This window comes from Cyanistes caeruleus, chromosome 11 (assembly GCF_971803275.1).
Source record: "Cyanistes caeruleus chromosome 11, bCyaCae1.hap1.1, whole genome shotgun sequence".
NCBI classification, from domain to species: domain Eukaryota; kingdom Metazoa; phylum Chordata; class Aves; order Passeriformes; family Paridae; genus Cyanistes; species Cyanistes caeruleus.
Genome location: NC_141711.1, coordinates 23,352,409 through 23,374,706, shown reverse-complemented (window position 1 = coordinate 23,374,706; position 22,298 = coordinate 23,352,409). Strand labels below are relative to the sequence as shown.

General features: G+C 50.1%; 1 long non-coding RNA gene across 1 annotated transcript; it reads right to left on the bottom strand.

Annotated features, from left to right (window-relative positions):
- Positions 1-716: 716 nt before the first annotated feature.
- LOC147651156 (uncharacterized) lies at positions 717-10,443 on the bottom strand. Its single transcript, XR_015274836.1, has 7 exons — positions 7,918-10,443; positions 7,590-7,823; positions 4,763-7,298; positions 4,435-4,668; positions 1,608-4,143; positions 1,280-1,513; positions 717-988 (listed from the first exon to the last, which is right to left on the bottom strand). It is a non-coding gene; the product is annotated as an uncharacterized LOC147651156 (long non-coding RNA).
- Positions 10,444-22,298: the final 11,855 nt, after the last annotated feature.

Below are 22,298 nucleotides of genomic sequence, written 5' to 3'. Positions count from 1 at the left end.
CGAACTGGGTTTTCAGGGCAGCTTTCCATATCTCTGCAAGATTTCTTCATCCCTCAACACGTCTGACTTTATTATGTCCAACAATGCATTTGGGTTTCTTCCGTCCTCTTGTGTGCCCGTGAGTAACCTTCCACGTGGATGAAGGAGATTGTGTACAGGACAATTGATTGCGGCATTGCCATTTGGCTTCACTGTCACTCAGTTGAACACGGTCCTTATCTAAGAAGGACTTCCAAGAAATGGGTAGGAGTTTTGGCTGTGAGAGGAGCAGAAAGCACATTTTCTACAGCAAATTGCTAGCTGATGCACTTTCCTCCCTGCCAAAATAGTGATTGCCATTCATCTTCCTGGGAAGAATGTAAAGACCCATTCAGAGATGCCAGGTTCAGCTGGCCTGTGGCTTTGTGTGCCTCATTTCACATGTCCAATTTCAAGGGCCACTAAAAGAGGCTCATGTTTGCCTTGCTACCCACAAGTGCTGTAGGTATTTCCAGGAGAAGAGGGAAAACATCGCTGTCCTGTGGTGTGGTAGAAATGCCACCACAACTGTGATTGTGTGAGCAAAGCCAGCCAGTGCTTTTTGGGGCAGCAGCAGCAGCTGAGAGTGTGGCAGAGCGGTTTTGATACTCTTTTTAGAGTCCTGCAAACATTGTTCCCGAAACAACCCACAGCTTTGCAAATGTGCCCGAAGAAAATGCAAAGAGAACTGGGGTGTGAAAATCAAAGACTGTTTATCTGTAGAAGAAAAGGAACAAGAATGAACTACACCACATATTTACACTGTAAGAATATTGGTAACAACAACAACAACAACAACAACAACAACAACAAACTATAGAACCTATTTACCTGAGAAGAGATCTAACAAAACTCTATGAAACGTATTTACAGACAACTTAAACAAACTCTAAAACCTCTATCCTGAACACAACAACTGTAAAATGTATGTACAGCAGGGTGGCATCTGTGTCTGTGATGTCCCTAAGTCCTGGAAGAAAAACAAGTAGCACGGTCAGTGCAGTCAGGCACGGAAGGGTGTTCCATGTGCTGCCGGGCTGGGACACTGGCCCAGTGGGACTCTGCTGCCAGAAGGGAGCCTGGCTGGGGGCTGTGGCCCAGGCACTGGAACAGGGCTTGTGTGGCCCACAGCAAGCCCAGGCCAGGCCAGGGATGGCCAGCAGAATGCAGTGCATGGGCTAGCGTGTCCCTGAGCAGGGAGTGCCCAGCCCGGCCCCAGGCTGGCAGCAGGGGACCCACTCTGCCTGTGGGGAGCACCTGCCTGTTCTGCTGCTGGCATCGGTCTTCATCCCAAGACCATGTCTTCCTCCTTGTCTTTTAGATCAATATCCATCTCTTCAATAGAATCTTTCGTTTCCACCTCCATCTCTTCCTCTGTCTCGTACATATCCGCATCCTTCTCTTCCTCTCCAGTATCCTCTCCGTCCACTTCCATGGCTTCTTCTCTATCAGTCTGTGTATCGACGTCCGTCTCCTCCTCTCCGTCTGTGCCAGCCTGCAGAGGTAGCAAAATTTCCCAGCCTGTCCCACAGAGCTCCAGCCCAGCCAGGCATCTGTGGGGTGTCCGCCTCCGTGGAATAGTACCATACCTCTTTTGGAACAAATGCAGACATCCTGCAGGGATGGAGAGCAAAATCCAAGCGATGGGGAGCTTTGGGGACTGCTGGGGGAATCAGGGAGCAGGTGGCAACAAGGTGACAGGGGTAGGCTTGGAGCAGGGTGAATGAAGAGCGTGCTGGCACAAGGAGCCAAGGGTTGTGCTGTGGCCGTTGCTGGATGCTGGAAGTTCTAGCTGGAGCGTGCACTGTGACATCACCGCCAGGAGTTCAGGCCCAGGCTGAAGAGGACAACGGAGACCGTAGAATGAATGACGGAATCCCTGGGTGCTTGGGCTTGGAAGGGACCCTAAAGACCATCTTGTTCCAAGCGGAGCAATCTTCGCCCAGAATAGGTTGCTCAGAGCCCCGCTCCCAGCTGGCCTTGGATGTTGCCAAGGATGGAGCATCCCCAGCCTCTGTGCACAGCCTGGGCCAGTGGCCCAGCAGTCTGAGTGGAAAAGAGCAGCTTCATCAGATCCAACTTCAAGCTCACTCCTGCAGTTGAAAGGCTTCTCCTCTCTGTGCCCATCTTTCCTAGAGCTGCAGGGAGGCCTCGCCAGCCCCCTTCTCTTTCCAGGCTGAGCATCCCCAGCCCCACACGGACAGCAGTCCGATGCGTGGCAGTCAAGGCTAAAGGGTAGCAAATGGCTACATCAGGAAGTGAGAGATGGAAGCTTTTGGAGATGGAAGCTTTACCTCTAAATGTAGAAAAGAAAGCAAAGTGGAGGGGGAAATGGTGGGACTCTGGCTCTGTTCTAACTGGCGAAGATTTTCTTTTCTTCTTTTCTGTCGTGCTAACCCAAGTTTTGTTGTTTGAAAGGAGGTTTAGCAAAATATCCATCGTCTTCTCCACTGCTGAAACACTGAACAACATCTGGGCAGGCTGAGGATGCAGAGCAAAACCTGCAAATATCTACTGCTGATCGTGATCCTGGGGAATGCAGCTAAAGCCAGCCAAAAGCAATTTCTGGAAAGTCAAGCCTGGCTTACGTTTTCTGGAGTTTGGTTGTGCCAACTTCACCAGTCATTTCTAAAAAAGGAAAAGAAACTCCAAGCAAAAGAGAGAAAAACGCAAAGAAACCAACCCAAAGAAACCAATCAAACAAACAGATAAAACACCCCCAATCAAACCAAAGGCAATGAGAAGTTAGGACTAGTTGTAAGGATATCACAGCAGGCGAATGGCTGCTTCCTACTTGGATCACCATCCAAAGCCACCTAGAACAACTTCTCCAAAACATATCCAACAGCAGAAATGGAAAAAGTGATCCATGGCAGCTCTTGCATTGTGGTGAAGGATGAGCATGCAGTGGTCCAGATGCAGCATTGCCCACCCTCCAGGCTGCTGTTTGCTCTGCTGAAAGACTCTTGCAGGACTGTGGCCCCTCTCCATGCAATGGAAATCATTGCCACAGCTCTCAGTTGAGGCACTGGCATTTCCAGAGCCAGATTCAGGCACAATCCTACTGCCTGCTGAGCATCTGGGAAAGGTGCTGAGCATCTTCAGGCCTAGAAGCACAAAAGAGCTCAGGCTCTCCCCGAACTGGGTTTTCAGGGCAGCTTTCCATATCTCTGCAAGATTTCTTCATCCCTCAACACGTCTGACTTTATTATGTCCAACAATGCATTTGGGTTTCTTCCGTCCTCTTGTGTGCCCGTGAGTAACCTTCCACGTGGATGAAGGAGATTGTGTACAGGACAATTGATTGCGGCATTGCCATTTGGCTTCACTGTCACTCAGTTGAACACGGTCCTTATCTAAGAAGGACTTCCAAGAAATGGGTAGGAGTTTTGGCTGTGAGAGGAGCAGAAAGCACATTTTCTACAGCAAATTGCTAGCTGATGCACTTTCCTCCCTGCCAAAATAGTGATTGCCATTCATCTTCCTGGGAAGAATGTAAAGACCCATTCAGAGATGCCAGGTTCAGCTGGCCTGTGGCTTTGTGTGCCTCATTTCACATGTCCAATTTCAAGGGCCACTAAAAGAGGCTCATGTTTGCCTTGCTACCCACAAGTGCTGTAGGTATTTCCAGGAGAAGAGGGAAAACATCGCTGTCCTGTGGTGTGGTAGAAATGCCACCACAACTGTGATTGTGTGAGCAAAGCCAGCCAGTGCTTTTTGGGGCAGCAGCAGCAGCTGAGAGTGTGGCAGAGCGGTTTTGATACTCTTTTTAGAGTCCTGCAAACATTGTTCCCGAAACAACCCACAGCTTTGCAAATGTGCCCGAAGAAAATGCAAAGAGAACTGGGGTGTGAAAATCAAAGACTGTTTATCTGTAGAAGAAAAGGAACAAGAATGAACTACACCACATATTTACACTGTAAGAATATTGGTAACAACAACAACAACAACAACAACAACAACAACAAACTATAGAACCTATTTACCTGAGAAGAGATCTAACAAAACTCTATGAAACGTATTTACAGACAACTTAAACAAACTCTAAAACCTCTATCCTGAACACAACAACTGTAAAATGTATGTACAGCAGGGTGGCATCTGTGTCTGTGATGTCCCTAAGTCCTGGAAGAAAAACAAGTAGCACGGTCAGTGCTGTCAGGCACGGAAGGGTGTTCCATGTGCTGCCGGGCTGGGACACTGGCCCAGTGGGACTCTGCTGCCAGAAGGGAGCCTGGCTGGGGGCTGTGGCCCAGGCACTGGAACAGGGCTTGTGTGGCCCACAGCAAGCCCAGGCCAGGCCAGGGATGGCCAGCAGAATGCAGTGCATGGGCTAGCGTGTCCCTGAGCAGGGAGTGCCCAGCCCGGCCCCAGGCTGGCAGCAGGGGACCCACTCTGCCTGTGGGGAGCACCTGCCTGTTCTGCTGCTGGCATCGGTCTTCATCCCAAGACCATGTCTTCCTCCTTGTCTTTTAGATCAATATCCATCTCTTCAATAGAATCTTTCGTTTCCACCTCCATCTCTTCCTCTGTCTCGTACATATCCGCATCCTTCTCTTCCTCTCCAGTATCCTCTCCGTCCACTTCCATGGCTTCTTCTCTATCAGTCTGTGTATCGACGTCCGTCTCCTCCTCTCCGTCTGTGCCAGCCTGCAGAGGTAGCAAAATTTCCCAGCCTGTCCCACAGAGCTCCAGCCCAGCCAGGCATCTGTGGGGTGTCCGCCTCCGTGGAATAGTACCATACCTCTTTTGGAACAAATGCAGACATCCTGCAGGGATGGAGAGCAAAATCCAAGCGATGGGGAGCTTTGGGGACTGCTGGGGGAATCAGGGAGCAGGTGGCAACAAGGTGACAGGGGTAGGCTTGGAGCAGGGTGAATGAAGAGCGTGCTGGCACAAGGAGCCAAGGGTTGTGCTGTGGCCGTTGCTGGATGCTGGAAGTTCTAGCTGGAGCGTGCACTGTGACATCACCGCCAGGAGTTCAGGCCCAGGCTGAAGAGGACAACGGAGACCGTAGAATGAATGACGGAATCCCTGGGTGCTTGGGCTTGGAAGGGACCCTAAAGACCATCTTGTTCCAAGCGGAGCAATCTTCGCCCAGAATAGGTTGCTCAGAGCCCCGCTCCCAGCTGGCCTTGGATGTTGCCAAGGATGGAGCATCCCCAGCCTCTGTGCACAGCCTGGGCCAGTGGCCCAGCAGTCTGAGTGGAAAAGAGCAGCTTCATCAGATCCAACTTCAAGCTCACTCCTGCAGTTGAAAGGCTTCTCCTCTCTGTGCCCATCTTTCCTAGAGCTGCAGGGAGGCCTCGCCAGCCCCCTTCTCTTTCCAGGCTGAGCATCCCCAGCCCCACACGGACAGCAGTCCGATGCGTGGCAGTCAAGGCTAAAGGGTAGCAAATGGCTACATCAGGAAGTGAGAGATGGAAGCTTTTGGAGATGGAAGCTTTACCTCTAAATGTAGAAAAGAAAGCAAAGTGGAGGGGGAAATGGTGGGACTCTGGCTCTGTTCTAACTGGCGAAGATTTTCTTTTCTTCTTTTCTGTCGTGCTAACCCAAGTTTTGTTGTTTGAAAGGAGGTTTAGCAAAATATCCATCGTCTTCTCCACTGCTGAAACACTGAACAACATCTGGGCAGGCTGAGGATGCAGAGCAAAACCTGCAAATATCTACTGCTGATCGTGATCCTGGGGAATGCAGCTAAAGCCAGCCAAAAGCAATTTCTGGAAAGTCAAGCCTGGCTTACGTTTTCTGGAGTTTGGTTGTGCCAACTTCACCAGTCATTTCTAAAAAAGGAAAAGAAACTCCAAGCAAAAGAGAGAAAAACGCAAAGAAACCAACCCAAAGAAACCAATCAAACAAACAGATAAAACACCCCCAATCAAACCAAAGGCAATGAGAAGTTAGGACTAGTTGTAAGGATATCACAGCAGGCGAATGGCTGCTTCCTACTTGGATCACCATCCAAAGCCACCTAGAACAACTTCTCCAAAACATATCCAACAGCAGAAATGGAAAAAGTGATCCATGGCAGCTCTTGCATTGTGGTGAAGGATGAGCATGCAGTGGTCCAGATGCAGCATTGCCCACCCTCCAGGCTGCTGTTTGCTCTGCTGAAAGACTCTTGCAGGACTGTGGCCCCTCTCCATGCAATGGAAATCCTTGCCACAGCTCTCAGTTGAGGCACTGGCATTTCCAGAGCCAGATTCAGGCACAATCCTACTGCCTGCTGAGCATCTGGGAAAGGTGCTGAGCATCTTCAGGCCTAGAAGCACAAAAGAGCTCAGGCTCTCCCCGAACTGGGTTTTCAGGGCAGCTTTCCATATCTCTGCAAGATTTCTTCATCCCTCAACACGTCTGACTTTATTATGTCCAACAATGCATTTGGGTTTCTTCCGTCCTCTTGTGTGCCCGTGAGTAACCTTCCACGTGGATGAAGGAGATTGTGTACAGGACAATTGATTGCGGCATTGCCATTTGGCTTCACTGTCACTCAGTTGAACACGGTCCTTATCTAAGAAGGACTTCCAAGAAATGGGTAGGAGTTTTGGCTGTGAGAGGAGCAGAAAGCACATTTTCTACAGCAAATTGCTAGCTGATGCACTTTCCTCCCTGCCAAAATAGTGATTGCCATTCATCTTCCTGGGAAGAATGTAAAGACCCATTCAGAGATGCCAGGTTCAGCTGGCCTGTGGCTTTGTGTGCCTCATTTCACATGTCCAATTTCAAGGGCCACTAAAAGAGGCTCATGTTTGCCTTGCTACCCACAAGTGCTGTAGGTATTTCCAGGAGAAGAGGGAAAACATCGCTGTCCTGTGGTGTGGTAGAAATGCCACCACAACTGTGATTGTGTGAGCAAAGCCAGCCAGTGCTTTTTGGGGCAGCAGCAGCAGCTGAGAGTGTGGCAGAGCGGTTTTGATACTCTTTTTAGAGTCCTGCAAACATTGTTCCCGAAACAACCCACAGCTTTGCAAATGTGCCCGAAGAAAATGCAAAGAGAACTGGGGTGTGAAAATCAAAGACTGTTTATCTGTAGAAGAAAAGGAACAAGAATGAACTACACCACATATTTACACTGTAAGAATATTGGTAACAACAACAACAACAACAACAACAACAACAACAAACTATAGAACCTATTTACCTGAGAAGAGATCTAACAAAACTCTATGAAACGTATTTACAGACAACTTAAACAAACTCTAAAACCTCTATCCTGAACACAACAACTGTAAAATGTATGTACAGCAGGGTGGCATCTGTGTCTGTGATGTCCCTAAGTCCTGGAAGAAAAACAAGTAGCACGGTCAGTGCTGTCAGGCACGGAAGGGTGTTCCATGTGCTGCCGGGCTGGGACACTGGCCCAGTGGGACTCTGCTGCCAGAAGGGAGCCTGGCTGGGGGCTGTGGCCCAGGCACTGGAACAGGGCTTGTGTGGCCCACAGCAAGCCCAGGCCAGGCCAGGGATGGCCAGCAGAATGCAGTGCATGGGCTAGCGTGTCCCTGAGCAGGGAGTGCCCAGCCCGGCCCCAGGCTGGCAGCAGGGGACCCACTCTGCCTGTGGGGAGCACCTGCCTGTTCTGCTGCTGGCATCGGTCTTCATCCCAAGACCATGTCTTCCTCCTTGTCTTTTAGATCAATATCCATCTCTTCAATAGAATCTTTCGTTTCCACCTCCATCTCTTCCTCTGTCTCGTACATATCCGCATCCTTCTCTTCCTCTCCAGTATCCTCTCCGTCCACTTCCATGGCTTCTTCTCTATCAGTCTGTGTATCGACGTCCGTCTCCTCCTCTCCGTCTGTGCCAGCCTGCAGAGGTAGCAAAATTTCCCAGCCTGTCCCACAGAGCTCCAGCCCAGCCAGGCATCTGTGGGGTGTCCGCCTCCGTGGAATAGTACCATACCTCTTTTGGAACAAATGCAGACATCCTGCAGGGATGGAGAGCAAAATCCAAGCGATGGGGAGCTTTGGGGACTGCTGGGGGAATCAGGGAGCAGGTGGCAACAAGGTGACAGGGGTAGGCTTGGAGCAGGGTGAATGAAGAGCGTGCTGGCACAAGGAGCCAAGGGTTGTGCTGTGGCCGTTGCTGGATGCTGGAAGTTCTAGCTGGAGCGTGCACTGTGACATCACCGCCAGGAGTTCAGGCCCAGGCTGAAGAGGACAACGGAGACCGTAGAATGAATGACGGAATCCCTGGGTGCTTGGGCTTGGAAGGGACCCTAAAGACCATCTTGTTCCAAGCGGAGCAATCTTCGCCCAGAATAGGTTGCTCAGAGCCCCGCTCCCAGCTGGCCTTGGATGTTGCCAAGGATGGAGCATCCCCAGCCTCTGTGCACAGCCTGGGCCAGTGGCCCAGCAGTCTGAGTGGAAAAGAGCAGCTTCATCAGATCCAACTTCAAGCTCACTCCTGCAGTTGAAAGGCTTCTCCTCTCTGTGCCCATCTTTCCTAGAGCTGCAGGGAGGCCTCGCCAGCCCCCTTCTCTTTCCAGGCTGAGCATCCCCAGCCCCACACGGACAGCAGTCCGATGCGTGGCAGTCAAGGCTAAAGGGTAGCAAATGGCTACATCAGGAAGTGAGAGATGGAAGCTTTTGGAGATGGAAGCTTTACCTCTAAATGTAGAAAAGAAAGCAAAGTGGAGGGGGAAATGGTGGGACTCTGGCTCTGTTCTAACTGGCGAAGATTTTCTTTTCTTCTTTTCTGTCGTGCTAACCCAAGTTTTGTTGTTTGAAAGGAGGTTTAGCAAAATATCCATCGTCTTCTCCACTGCTGAAACACTGAACAACATCTGGGCAGGCTGAGGATGCAGAGCAAAACCTGCAAATATCTACTGCTGATCGTGATCCTGGGGAATGCAGCTAAAGCCAGCCAAAAGCAATTTCTGGAAAGTCAAGCCTGGCTTACGTTTTCTGGAGTTTGGTTGTGCCAACTTCACCAGTCATTTCTAAAAAAGGAAAAGAAACTCCAAGCAAAAGAGAGAAAAACGCAAAGAAACCAACCCAAAGAAACCAATCAAACAAACAGATAAAACACCCCCAATCAAACCAAAGGCAATGAGAAGTTAGGACTAGTTGTAAGGATATCACAGCAGGCGAATGGCTGCTTCCTACTTGGATCACCATCCAAAGCCACCTAGAACAACTTCTCCAAAACATATCCAACAGGAGAAATGGAAAAAGTGATCCATGGCAGCTCTGCATTGTGGTGAAGGATGAGCATGCAGTGGTCCAGATGCAGCATTGCCCAGCCTCCAGGCTGCTGTTTGCTCTGCTGAAAGACTCTTGCAGGACTGTGGCCCCTCTCCATGCAATGGAAATCCTTGCCACAGCTCTCAGTTGAGGCACTGGCATTTCCAGAGCCAGATTCAGGCACAATCCTACTGCCTGCTGAGCATCTGGGAAAGGTGCTGAGCATCTTCAGGCCTAGAAGCACAAAAGAGCTCAGGCTCTCCCCGAACTGGGTTTTCAGGGCAGCTTTCCATATCTCTGCAAGATTTCTTCATCCCTCAACACGTCTGACTTTATGATGTCCAACGATGCATTTGGGTTTCTTCCGTCCTCTTGTGTGCCCGTGAGTAACCTTCCACGTGGATGGAGGAGATTGTGTACAGGACAATTGATTGCGGCATTGCCATTTGGCTTCACTGTCACTCAGTTGAACACGGTCCTTATCTAAGAAGGACTTCCAAGAAATGGGTAGGAGTTTTGGCTGTGAGAGGAGCAGAAAGCACATTTTCTACAGCAAATTGCTAGCTGATGCACTTTCCTCCCTGCCAAAATAGTGATTGCCATTCATCTTCCTGGGAAGAATGTAAAGACCCATTCAGAGATGCCAGGTTCAGCTGGCCTGTGGCTTTGTGTACCTCATTTCACATGTCCAATTTCAAGGGCCACTAAAAGAGGCTCATGTTTGCCTTGCTACCCACAAGTGCTGTAGGTATTTCCAGGAGAAGAGGGAAAACATCGCTGTCCTGTGGTGTGGTAGAAATGCCACCACAACTGTGATTGTGTGAGCAAAGCCAGCCAGTGCTTTTTGGGGCAGCAGCAGCAGCTGAGAGTGTGGCAGAGCGGTTTTGATACTCTTTTTAGAATCCTGCAAACATTGTTCCCGAAACAACCCACAGCTTTGCAAATGTGCCCGAAGAAAATGCAAAGAGAACTGGGGTGTGAAAATCAAAGACTGTTTATCTGTAGAAGAAAAGGAACAAGAATGAACTACACCACATATTTACACTGTAAGAATATTGGTAACAACAACAACAACAACAACAACAAACTATAGAACCTATTTACCTGAGAAGAGATCTAACAAAACTCTATGAAACGTATTTACAGACAACTTAAACAAACTCTAAAACCTCTATCCTGAATACAACAACTGTAAAATGTATGTACAGCAGGGTGGCATCTGTGTCTGTGATGTCCCTAAGTCCTGGAAGAAAAACAAGTAGCACGGTCAGTGCAGTCAGGCACGGAAGGGTGTTCCATGTGCTGCCGGGCTGGGACACTGGCCCAGTGGGACTCTGCTGCCAGAAGGGAGCCTGGCTGGGGGCTGTGGCCCAGGCACTGGAACAGGGCTTGTGTGGCCCACAGCAAGCCCAGGCCAGGCCAGGGATGGCCAGCAGAATCCAGTGCATGGGCTAGCGTGTCCCTGAGCAGGAAGTGCCCAGCCCGGCCCCAGGCTGGCAGCAGGGGACCCACTCTGCCTGTGGGGAGCACCTGCCTGTTCTGCTGCTGGCATCGGTCTTCATCCCAAGACCATGTCTTCCTCCTTGTCTTTTAGATCAATATCCATCTCTTCAATAGAATCTTTCGTTTCCACCTCCATCTCTTCCTCTGTCTCGTACATATCCGCATCCTTCTCTTCCTCTCCACTATCCTCTCCGTCCACTTCCATGGCTTCTTCTCTATCAGTCTGTGTATCGACGTCCGTCTCCTCCTCTCCGTCTGTGCCAGCCTGCAGAGGTAGCAAAATTTCCCACCCTGTCCCACAGAGCTCCAGCCCAGCCAGGCATCTGCGGGGTGTCCGCCTCCGTGGAATAGTACCATACCTCTTTTGGAACAAATGCAGACATCCTGCAGGGATGGAGAGCAAAATCCAAGCGATGGGGAGCTTTGGGGACTGCTGGGGGAATCAGGGAGCAGGTGGCAACAAGGTGACAGGGGTAGGCTTGGAGCAGGGTGAATGAAGAGCGTGCTGGCACAAGGAGCCAAGGGTTGTGCTGTGGCCGTTGCTGGATGCTGGAAGTTCTAGCTGGAGCGTGCACTGTGACATCACCGCCAGGAGTTGAGGCCCAGGCTGAAGAGGACAACGGAGACCGTAGAATGAATGACAGAATCCCTGGGTGCTTGGGCTTGGAAGGGACCCTAAAGACCATCTTGTTCCAAGCGGAGCAATCTTCGCCCAGAATAGGTTGCTCAGAGCCCCGCTCCCAGCTGGCCTTGGATGTTGCCAAGGATGGAGCATCCCCAGCCTCTGTGCACAGCCTGGGCCAGTGGCCCAGCAGTCTGAGTGGAAAAGAGCAGCTTCATCAGATCCAACTTCAAGCTCACTCCTGCAGTTGAAAGGCTTCTCCTCTCTGTGCCCATCTTTCCTAGAGCTGCAAGGAGGCCTCGCCAGCCCCCTTCTCTTTCCAGGCTGAGCATCCCCAGCCCCACACGGACAGCAGTCCGATGCGTGGCAGTCAAGGCTAAAGGGTAGCAAATGGCTACATCAGGAAGTGAGAGATGGAAGCTTTTGGAGATGGAAGCTTTACCTCTAAATGTAGAAAAGAAAGCAAAGTGGAGGGGGAAATGGTGGGACTCTGGCTCTGTTCTAACTGGCGAAGATTTTCTTTTCTTCTTTTCTGTCGTGCTAACCCAAGTTTTGTTGTTTGAAAGGAGGTTTAGCAAAATATCCATCGTCTTCTCCACTGCTGAAACACTGAACAACATCTGGGCAGGCTGAGGATGCAGAGCAAAACCTGCAAATATCTACTGCTGATCGTGATCCTGGGGAATGCAGCTAAAGCCAGCCAAAAGCAATTTCTGGAAAGTCAAGCCTGGCTTACGTTTTCTGGAGTTTGGTTGTGCCAACTTCACCAGTCATTTCTAAAAAAGGAAAAGAAACTCCAAGCAAAAGAGAGAAAAACACAAAGAAACCAACCCAAAGAAACCAATCAAACAAACAGATAAAACACCCCCAATCAAACCAAAGGCAATGAGAAGTTAGGACTAGTTGTAAGGATATCACAGCAGGCGAATGGCTGCTTCCTACTTGGATCACCATCCAAAGCCACCTAGAACAACTTCTCCAAAACATATCCAACAGGAGAAATGGAAAAAGTGATCCATGGCAGCTCTGCATTGTGGTGAAGGATGAGCATGCAGTGGTCCAGATGCAGCATTGCCCACCCTCCAGGCTGCTGTTTGCTCTGCTGAAAGACTCTTGCAGGACTGTGGCCCCTCTCCATGCAATGGAAATCATTGCCACAGCTCTCAGTTGAGGCACTGGCATTTCCAGAGCCAGATTCAGGCACAATCCTACTGCCTGCTGAGCATCTGGGAAAGCTGCTGAGCATCTTCAGGCCTAGAAGCACAAAAGAGCTCAGGCTCTCCCCGAACTGGGTTTTCAGGGCAGCTTTCCATATCTCTGCAAGATTTCTTCAGCCCTCAACACGTTTGACTTTATGATGTCCAACGATGCATTTGGGTTTCTTCCGTCCTCTTGTGTGCCCGAGTAACCTTCCACGTGGATGAAGGAGATTGTGTACAGGACAATTGATTGTGGCATTGCCATTTAGCTTCACTGTCACTCAGTTGAACACGGTCCTTATCTAAGAAGGACTTCCAAGAAATGGGTAGGAGTTTTGGCTGTGAGAGGAGCAGAAAGCACATTTTCTACAGCAAATTGCTAGCTGATGCACTTTCCTCCTTGCCAAAATAGTGATTGCCATTCATCTTCCTGGGAAGAATGTAAAGACCCATTCAGAGATGCCAGGTTCAGCTGGCCTGTGGCTTTGTGTGCCTCATTTCACATGTCCAATTTCAAGGGCCACTAAAAGAGGCTCATGTTTGCCTTGCTACCCACAAGTGCTGTAGGTATTTCCAGGAGAAGAGGGAAAACATCGCTGTCCTGTGGTGTGGTAGAAATGCCACCACAACTGTGATTGTGTGAGCAAAGCCAGCCAGTGCTTTTTGGGGCAGCAGCAGCAGCTGAGAGTGTGGCAGAGCGGTTTTGATACTCTTTTTAGAGTCCTGCAAACATTGTTCCCGAAACAACCCACAGCTTTGCAAATGTGCCCGAAGAAAATGCAAAGAGAACTGGGGTGTGAAAATCAAAGACTGTTTATCTGTAGAAGAAAAGGAACAAGAATGAACTACACCACATATTTACACTGTAAGAATATTGGTAACAACAACAACAACAACAACAACAACAACAAACTATAGAACCTATTTACCTGAGAACAGCTCTAACAAAACTCTATGAAACGTATTTACAGACAACTTAAACAAACTCTAAAACCTCTATCCTCAACACAACAACTGTAAAACGTATGTACAGCAGGGTGGCATCTGTGTCTGTGATGTCCCTAAGTCCTGGAAGAAAAACAAGTAGCACGGTCAGTGCAGTCAGGCACGGAAGGGTGTTCCATGTGCTGCCGGGCTGGGACACTGGCCCAGTGGGACTCTGCTGCCAGAAGGGAGCCTGGCTGGGGGCTGTGGCCCAGGCACTGGAACAGGGCTTGTGTGGCCCACAGCAAGCCCAGGCCAGGCCAGGGATGGCCAGCAGAATGCAGTGCATGGGCTAGCGTGTCCCTGAGCAGGGAGTGCCCAGCCCGGCCCCAGGCTGGCAGCAGGGGACCCACTCTGCCTGTGGGGAGCACCTGCCTGTTCTGCTGCTGGCATCGGTCTTCATCCCAAGACCATGTCTTCCTCCTTGTCTTTTAGATCAATATCCATCTCTTCAATAGAATCTTTCGTTTCCACCTCCATCTCTTCCTCTGTCTCGTACATATCCGCATCCTTCTCTTCCTCTCCACTATCCTCTCCGTCCACTTCCATGGCTTCTTCTCTATCAGTCTGTGTATCGACGTCCGTCTCCTCCTCTCCGTCTGTGCCAGCCTGCAGAGGTAGCAAAATTTCCCAGCCTGTCCCACAGAGCTCCAGCCCAGCCAGGCATCTGCGGGGTGTCCGCCTCCGTGGAATAGTACCATACCTCTTTTGGAACAAATGCAGACATCCTGCAGGGATGGAGAGCAAAATCCAAGCGATGGGGAGCTTTGGGGACTGCTGGGGGAATCAGGGAGCAGGTGGCAACAAGGTGACAGGGGTAGGCTTGGAGCAGGGTGAAGAGCGTGCTGGCACAAGGAGCCAAGGGTTGTGTTGTGGCCGTTGCTGGATGCTGGAAGTTCTAGCTGGAGCGTGCACTGTGACATCACCGCCAGGAGTTGAGGCCCAGGCTGAAGTGGACAACGGAGACCGTAGAATGAATGATGGAATCCCTGGGTGCTTGGGCTTGGAAGGGACCCTAAAGACCATCTTGTTCCAAGCGGAGCAATCTTCGCCCAGAATAGGTTGCTCAGAGCCCCGCTCCCAGCTGGCCTTGGATGTTGCCAAGGATGGAGCATCCCCAGCCTCTGTGCACAGCCTGGGCCAGTGGCCCAGCAGTCTGAGTAGAAAAGAGCAGCTTCATCAGATCCAACTTCAAGCTCACTCCTGCAGTTGAAAGGCTTCTCCTCTCTGTGCCCATCTTTCCTAGAGCTGCAGGGAGGCCTCGCCAGCCCCCTTCTCTTTCCAGGCTGAGCATCCCCAGCCCCACACGGACAGCAGTCCGATGCGTGGCAGTCAAGGCTAAAGGGTAGCAAATGGCTACATCAGGAAGTGAGAGATGGAAGCTTTTGGAGATGGAAGCTTTACCTCTAAATGTAGAAAAGAAAGAAAAGTGGAGGGGGAAATGGTGGGACTCTGGCTCTGTTCTAACTGGCGAAGATTTTCTTTTCTTCTTTTCTGTCGTGCTAACCCAAGTTTTGTTGTTTGAAAGGAGGTTTAGCAAAATATCCATCGTCTTCTCCACTGCTGAAACACTGAACAACATCTGGGCAGGCTGAGGATGCAGAGCAAAACCTGCAAATATCTACTGCTGATCGTGATCCTGGGGAATGCAGCTAAAGCCAGCCAAAAGCAATTTCTGGAAAGTCAAGCCTGGCTTACGTTTTCTGGAGTTTGCTTGTGCCAACTTCACCAGTCATTTCTAAAAAAGGAAAACAAACTCCAAGCAAAAGAGAGAAAAACACAAAGAAACCAACCCAAACAAACCAATCAAACAAACAGATAAAACACCCCCAATCAAACCAAAGGCAATGAGAAGTTAGGACTAGTTGTAAGGATATCACAGCAGGCGAATGGCTGCTTCCTACTTGGATCACCATCCAAAGCCACCTAGAACAACTTCTCCAAAACATATCCAACAGGAGAAATGGAAAAAGTGATCCATGGCAGCTCTGCATTGTGGTGAAGGATGAGCATGCAGTGGTCCAGATGCAGCATTGCCCACCCTCCAGGCTGCTGTTTGCTCTGCTGAAAGACTCTTGCAGGACTGTGGCCCCTCTCCATGCAATGGAAATCCTTGCCACAGCTCTCAGTTGAGGCACTGGCATTTCCAGAGCCAGATTCAGGCACAATCCTACTGCCTGCTGAGCATCTGGGAAAGGTGCTGAGCATCTTCAGGCCTAGAAGCACAAAAGAGCTCAGGCTCTCCCCGAACTGGGTTTTCAGGGCAGCTTTCCATATCTCTGCAAGATTTCTTCATCCCTCAACACGTCTGACTTTATGATGTCCAACGATGCATTTGGGTTTCTTCCGTCCTCTTGTGTGCCCGTGAGTAACCTTCCACGTGGATGAAGGAGATTGTGTACAGGACAATTGATTGCGGCATTGCCATTTGGCTTCACTGTCACTCAGTTGAACACGGTCCTTATCTAAGAAGGACTTCCAAGAAATGGGTAGGAGTTTTAGCTGTGAGAGGAGCAGAAAGCACATTTTCTACAGCAAATTGCTAGCTGATGCACTTTCCTCCCTGCCAAAATAGTGATTGCCATTCATCTTCCTGGGAAGAATGTAAAGACCCATTCAGAGATGCCAGGTTCAGCTGGCCTGTGGCTTTGTGTGCCTCATTTCACATGTCCAATTTCAAGGGCCACTAAAAGAGGCTCATGTTTGCCTTGCTACCCACAAGTGCTGTAGGTATTTCCAGGAGAAGAGGGAAAACATCGCTGTCCTGTGGTGTGGTAGAAATGCCACCACAACTGTGATTGTGTGAGCAAAGCCAGCCAGTGCTTTTTGGGGCAGCAGCAGCAGCTGAGAGTGTGGCAGAGCGGTTTTGATACTCTTTTTAGAGTCCTGCAAACATTGTTCCCGAAACAAGCCACAGCTTTGCAAATGTGCCCGAAGAAAATGCAAAGAGAACTGGGGTGTGAAAATCAAAGACTGTTTATCTGTAGAAGAAAAGGAACAAGAATGAACTACACCACATATTTACACTGTAAGAATATTGGTAACAACAACAACAACAACAACAACAAACTATAGAACCTATTTACCTGAGAACAGCTCTAAGAAAACTCTATGAAACATATTTACAGACAACTTAAACAAACTCTAAAACCTCTGTCCTGAACACAACAACTGTAAAACGTATGTACAGCAGGGTGGCATCTGTGTCTGTGATGTCCCTAAGTCCTGGAAGAAAAACAAGTAGCACGGTCAGTGCAGTCAGGCACGGAAGGGTGTTCCATGTGCTGCCGGGCTGGGACACTGGCCCAGTGGGACTCTGCTGCCAGAAGGGAGCCTGGCTGGGGGCTGTGGCCCAGGCACTGGAACAAGGCTTGTGTGGCCCACAGCAAGCCCAGGCCAGGCCAGGGATGGCCAGCAGAATCCAGTGCATGGGCTAGCGTGTCCCTGAGCAGGGAGTGCCCAGCCCGGCCCCAGGCTGGCAGCAGGGGACCCACTCTGCCTGTGGGGAGCACCTGCCTGTTCTGCTGCTGGCATCGGTCTTCATCCCAAGACCATGTCTTCCTCCTTGTCTTTTAGATCAATATCCATCTCTTCAATAGAATCTTTCCTTTCCACCTCCATCTCTTCCTCTGTCTCGTACATATCCGCATCCTTCTCTTCCTCTCCAGTATCCTCTCCGTCCACTTCCATGGCTTCTTCTCTATCAGTCTGTGTATCGACGTCCGTCTCCTCCTCTCCGTCTGTGCCAGCCTGCAGAGGTAGCAAAATTTCCCACCCTGTCCCACAGAGCTCCAGCCCAGCCAGGCAGCTGCGGGGTGTCCGCCTCTGTGGAATAGTACCATACCTCTTTTGGAACAAATGCAGACATCCTGCAGGGATGGAGAGCAAAATCCAAGCGATGGGGAGCTTTGGGGACTGCTGGGGGAATCAGGGAGCAGGTGGCAACAAGGTGACAGGGGTAGGCTTGGAGCAGGGTGAATGAAGAGCGTGCTGGCACAAGGAGCCAAGGGTTGTGTTGTGGCCGTTGCTGGATGCTGGAAGTTCTAGCTGGAGCGTGCACTGTGACATCACCGCCAGGAGTTCAGGCCCAGGCTGAAGTGGACAACGGAGACCGTAGAATGAATGACGGAATCCCTGGGTGCTTGGGCTTGGAAGGGACCCTAAAGACCATCTTGTTCCAAGCGGAGCAATCTTCGCCCAGAATAGGTTGCTCAGAGCCCCGCTCCCAGCTGGCCTTGGATGTTGCCAAGGATGGAGCATCCCCAGCCTCTGTGCACAGCCTGGGCCAGTGGCCCAGCAGTCTGAGTGGAAAAGAGCAGCTTCATTAGATCCAACTTCAAGCTCACTCCTGCATTTGAAAGGCTTCTCCTCTCTGTGCCCATCTTTCCTAGAGCTGCAGGGAGGCCTCGCCAGCCCCCTTCTCTTTCCAGGCTGAGCATCCCCAGCCCCACACGGACAGCAGTCCGATGCGTGGCAGTCAAGGCTAAAGGGTAGCAAATGGCTACATCAGGAAGTGAGAGATGGAAGCTTTTGGAGATGGAAGCTTTACCTCTAAATGTAGAAAAGAAAGCAAAGTGGAGGGGGAAATGGTGGGACTCTGGCTCTGTTCTAACTGGCGAAGATTTTCTTTTCTTCTTTTCTGTCGTGCTAACCCAAGTTTTGTTGTTTGAAAGGAGGTTTAGCAAAATATCCATCGTCTTCTCCACTGCTGAAACACTGAACAACATCTGGGCAGGCTGAGGATGCAGAGCAAAACCTGCAAATATCTACTGCTGATCGTGATCCTGGGGAATGCAGCTAAAGCCAGCCAAAAGCAACTTCTGGAAAGTCAAGCCTGCTTTACGTTTTCTGGAGTTTGGTTGTGCCAACTTCACCAGTCATTTCTAAAAAAGGAAAAGAAACTCCAAGCAAAAGAGAGAAAAACACAAAGAAACCAACCCAAAGAAACCAATCAAACAAACAGATAAAACACCCCCAATCAAACCAAAGGCAATGAGAAGTTAGGACTAGTTGTAAGGATATCACAGCAGGCGAATGGCTGCTTCCTACTTGGATCACCATCCAAAGCCACCTAGAACAACTTCTCCAAAACATATCCAACAGGACAAATGGAAAAAGTGATCCATGGCAGCTCTGCATTGTGGTGAAGGATGAGCATGCAGTGGTCCAGATGCAGCATTGCCCACCCTCCAGGCTGCTGTTTGCTCTGCTGAAAGACTCTTGCAGGACTGTGGCCCCTCTCCATGCAATGGAAATCCTTGCCACAGCTCTCAGTTGAGGCACTGGCATTTCCAGAGCCAGATTCAGGCACAATCCTACTGCCTGCTGAGCATCTGGGAAAGGTGCTGAGCATCTTCAGGCCTAGAAGCACAAAAGAGCTCAGGCTCTCCCCGAACTGGGTTTTCAGGGCAGCTTTCCATATCTCTGCAAGATTTCTTCAGCCCTCAACACGTCTGACTTTATTATGTCCAACGATGCATTTGGGTTTCTTCCGTCCTCTTGTGTGCCCGAGTAACCTTCCACGTGGATGAAGGAGATTGTGTACAGGACAATTGATTGTGGCATTGCCATTTGGCTTCACTGTCACTCAGTTGAACACGGTCCTTATCTAAGAAGGACTTCCAAGAAATGGGTAGGAGTTTTGGCTGTGAGAGGAGCAGAAAGCACATTTTCTACAGCAAATTGCTAGCTGATGCACTTTCCTCCTTGCCAAAATAGTGATTGCCATTCATCTTCCTGGGAAGAATGTAAAGACCCATTCAGAGATGCCAGGTTCAGCTGGCCTGTGGCTTTGTGTGCCTCATTTCACATGTCCAATTTCAAGGGCCACTAAAAGAGGCTCATGTTTGCCTTGCTACCCACAAGTGCTGTAGGTATTTCCAGGAGAAGAGGGAAAACATCGCTGTCCTGTGGTGTGGTAGAAATGCCACCACAACTGTGATTGTGTGAGCAAAGCCAGCCAGTGCTTTTTGGGGCAGCAGCAGCAGCTGAGAGTGTGGCAGAGCGGTTTTGATACTCTTTTTAGAGTCCTGCAAACATTGTTCCCGAAACAAGCCACAGCTTTGCAAATGTGCCCGAAGAAAATGCAAAGAGAACTGGGGTGTGAAAATCAAAGACTGTTTATCTGTAGAAGAAAAGGAACAAGAATGAACTACACCACATATTTACACTGTAAGAATATTGGTAACAACAACAACAACAACAACAACAACAACAACAACAACAACAAACTATAGAACCTATTTACCTGAGAACAGCTCTAACAAAACTCTATGAAACGTATTTACAGACAACTTAAACAAACTCTAAAACCTCTATCCTGAACACAACAACTGTAAAATGTATGTACAGCAGGGTGGCATCTGTGTCTGTGATGTCCCTAAGTCCTGGAAGAAAAACAAGTAGCACGGTCAGTGCAGTCAGGCACGGAAGGGTGTTCCATGTGCTGCCGGGCTGGGACACTGGCCCAGTGGGACTCTGCTGCCAGAAGGGAGCCTGGCTGGGGGCTGTGGCCCAGGCACTGGAACAGGGCTTGTGTGGCCCACAGCAAGCCCAGGCCAGGCCAGGGATGGCCAGCAGAATGCAGTGCATGGGCTAGCGTGTCCCTGAGCAGGGAGTGCCCAGCCCGGCCCCAGGCTGGCAGCAGGGGCCCCACTCTGCCTGTGGGGAGCACCTGCCTGTTCTGCTGCTGGCATCGGTCTTCATCCCAAGACCATGTCTTCCTCCTTGTCTTTTAGATCAATATCCATCTCTTCAATAGAATCATTCATTTCCACCTCCATCTCTTCCTCTGTCTCGTACATATCCGCATCCTTCTCTTCCTCTCCAGTATCCTCTCCGTCCACTTCCATGGCTTCTTCTCTATCAGTCTGTGTATCGACGTCCGTCTCCTCCTCTCCGTCTGTGCCAGCCTGCAGAGGTAGCAAAATTTCCCAGCCTGTCCCACAGAGCTCCAGCCCAGCCAGGCAGCTGCGGGGTGTCCGCCTCCGTGGAATAGTACCATACCTCTTTTGGAACAAATGCAGACATCCTGCCGGGATGGAGAGCAAAATCCAAGCGATGGGGAGCTTTGGGGACTGCTGGGGGAATCAGGGAGCAGGTGGCAACAAGGTGACAGGGGTAGGCTTGGAGCAGGGTGAATGAAGAGCGTGCTGGCACAAGGAGCCAAGGGTTGTGTTGTGGCCGTTGCTGGATGCTGGAAGTTCTAGCTGGAGCGTGCACTGTGACATCACCGCCAGGAGTTGAGGCCCAGGCTGAAGTGGACAACGGAGACCGTAGAATGAATGACGGAATCCCTGGGTGCTTGGGCTTGGAAGGGACCCTAAAGACCATCTTGTTCCAAGCGGAGCAATCTTCGCCCAGAATAGGTTGCTCAGAGCCCTGCTCCCAGCTGGCCTTGGATGTTGCCAAGGATGGAGCATCCCCAGCCTCTGTGCACAGCCGGGCCAGTGGCCCAGCAGTCTGAGTGGAAAAGAGCAGCTTCATTAGATCCAACTTCAAGCTCACTCCTGCAGTTGAAAGGCTTCTCCTCTCTGTGCCCATCTTTCCTAGAGCTGCAGGGAGGCCTCGCTAGCCCCCTTCTCTTTCCAGGCTGAGCATCCCCAGCCCCACACAGACAGCAGTCCGATGCGTGGCAGTCAAGGCTAAAGGGTAGCAAATGGCTACATCAGGAAGTGAGAGATGGAAGCTTTTGGAGATGGAAGCTTTACCTCTAAATGTAGAAAAGAAAGCAAAGTGGAGGGGGAAATGGTGGGACTCTGGCTCTGTTCTAACTGGCGAAGATTTTCTTTTCTTCTTTTCTGTCGTGCTAACCCAAGTTTTGTTGTTTGAAAGGAGGTTTAGCAAAATATCCATCGTCTTCTCCACTGCTGAAACACTGAACAACATCTGGGCAGGCTGAGGATGCAGAGCAAAACCTGCAAATATCTACTGCTGATCGTGATCCTGGGGAATGCAGCTAAAGCCAGCCAAAAGCAATTTCTGGAAAGTCAAGCCTGGCTTACGTTTTCTGGAGTTTGGTTGTGCCAACTTCACCAGTCATTTCTAAAAATGGAAAAGAAACTCCAAGCAAAACAGAGAATAACACAAAGAAACCAACCCAAACAAACCAATCAAACAAAGAGATAAAACACCCCCAATCAAACCAAAGGCAATGAGAAGTTAGGACTAGTTGTAAGGATATCACAGCAGGCGAATGGCTGCTTCCTACTTGGATCACCATCCAAAGCCACCTAGAACAACTTCTCCAAAACATATCCAACAGGACAAATGGAAAAAGTGATCCATGGCAGCTCTGCATTGTGGTGAAGGATGAGCATGCAGTGGTCCAGATGCAGCATTGCCCACCCTCCAGGCTGCTGTTTGCTCTGCTGAAAGACTCTTGCAGGACTGTGGCCCCTCTCCATGCAATGGAAATCCTTGCCACAGCTCTCAGTTGAGGCACTGGCATTTCCAGAGCCAGATTCAGGCACAATCCTACTGCCTGCTGAGCATCTGGGAAAGGTGCTGAGCATCTTCAGGCCTAGAAGCACAAAAGAGCTCAGGCTCTCCCCGAACTGGGTTTTCAGGGCAGCTTTCCATATCTCTGCAAGATTTCTTCATCCCTCAACACGTCTGACTTTATGATGTCCAACGATGCATTTGGGTTTCTTCCGTCCTCTTGTGTGCCCGTGAGTAACCTTCCACGTGGATGAAGGAGATTGTGTACAGGACAATTGATTGCGGCATTGCCATTTGGCTTCACTGTCACTCAGTTGAACACGGTCCTTATCTAAGAAGGACTTCCAAGAA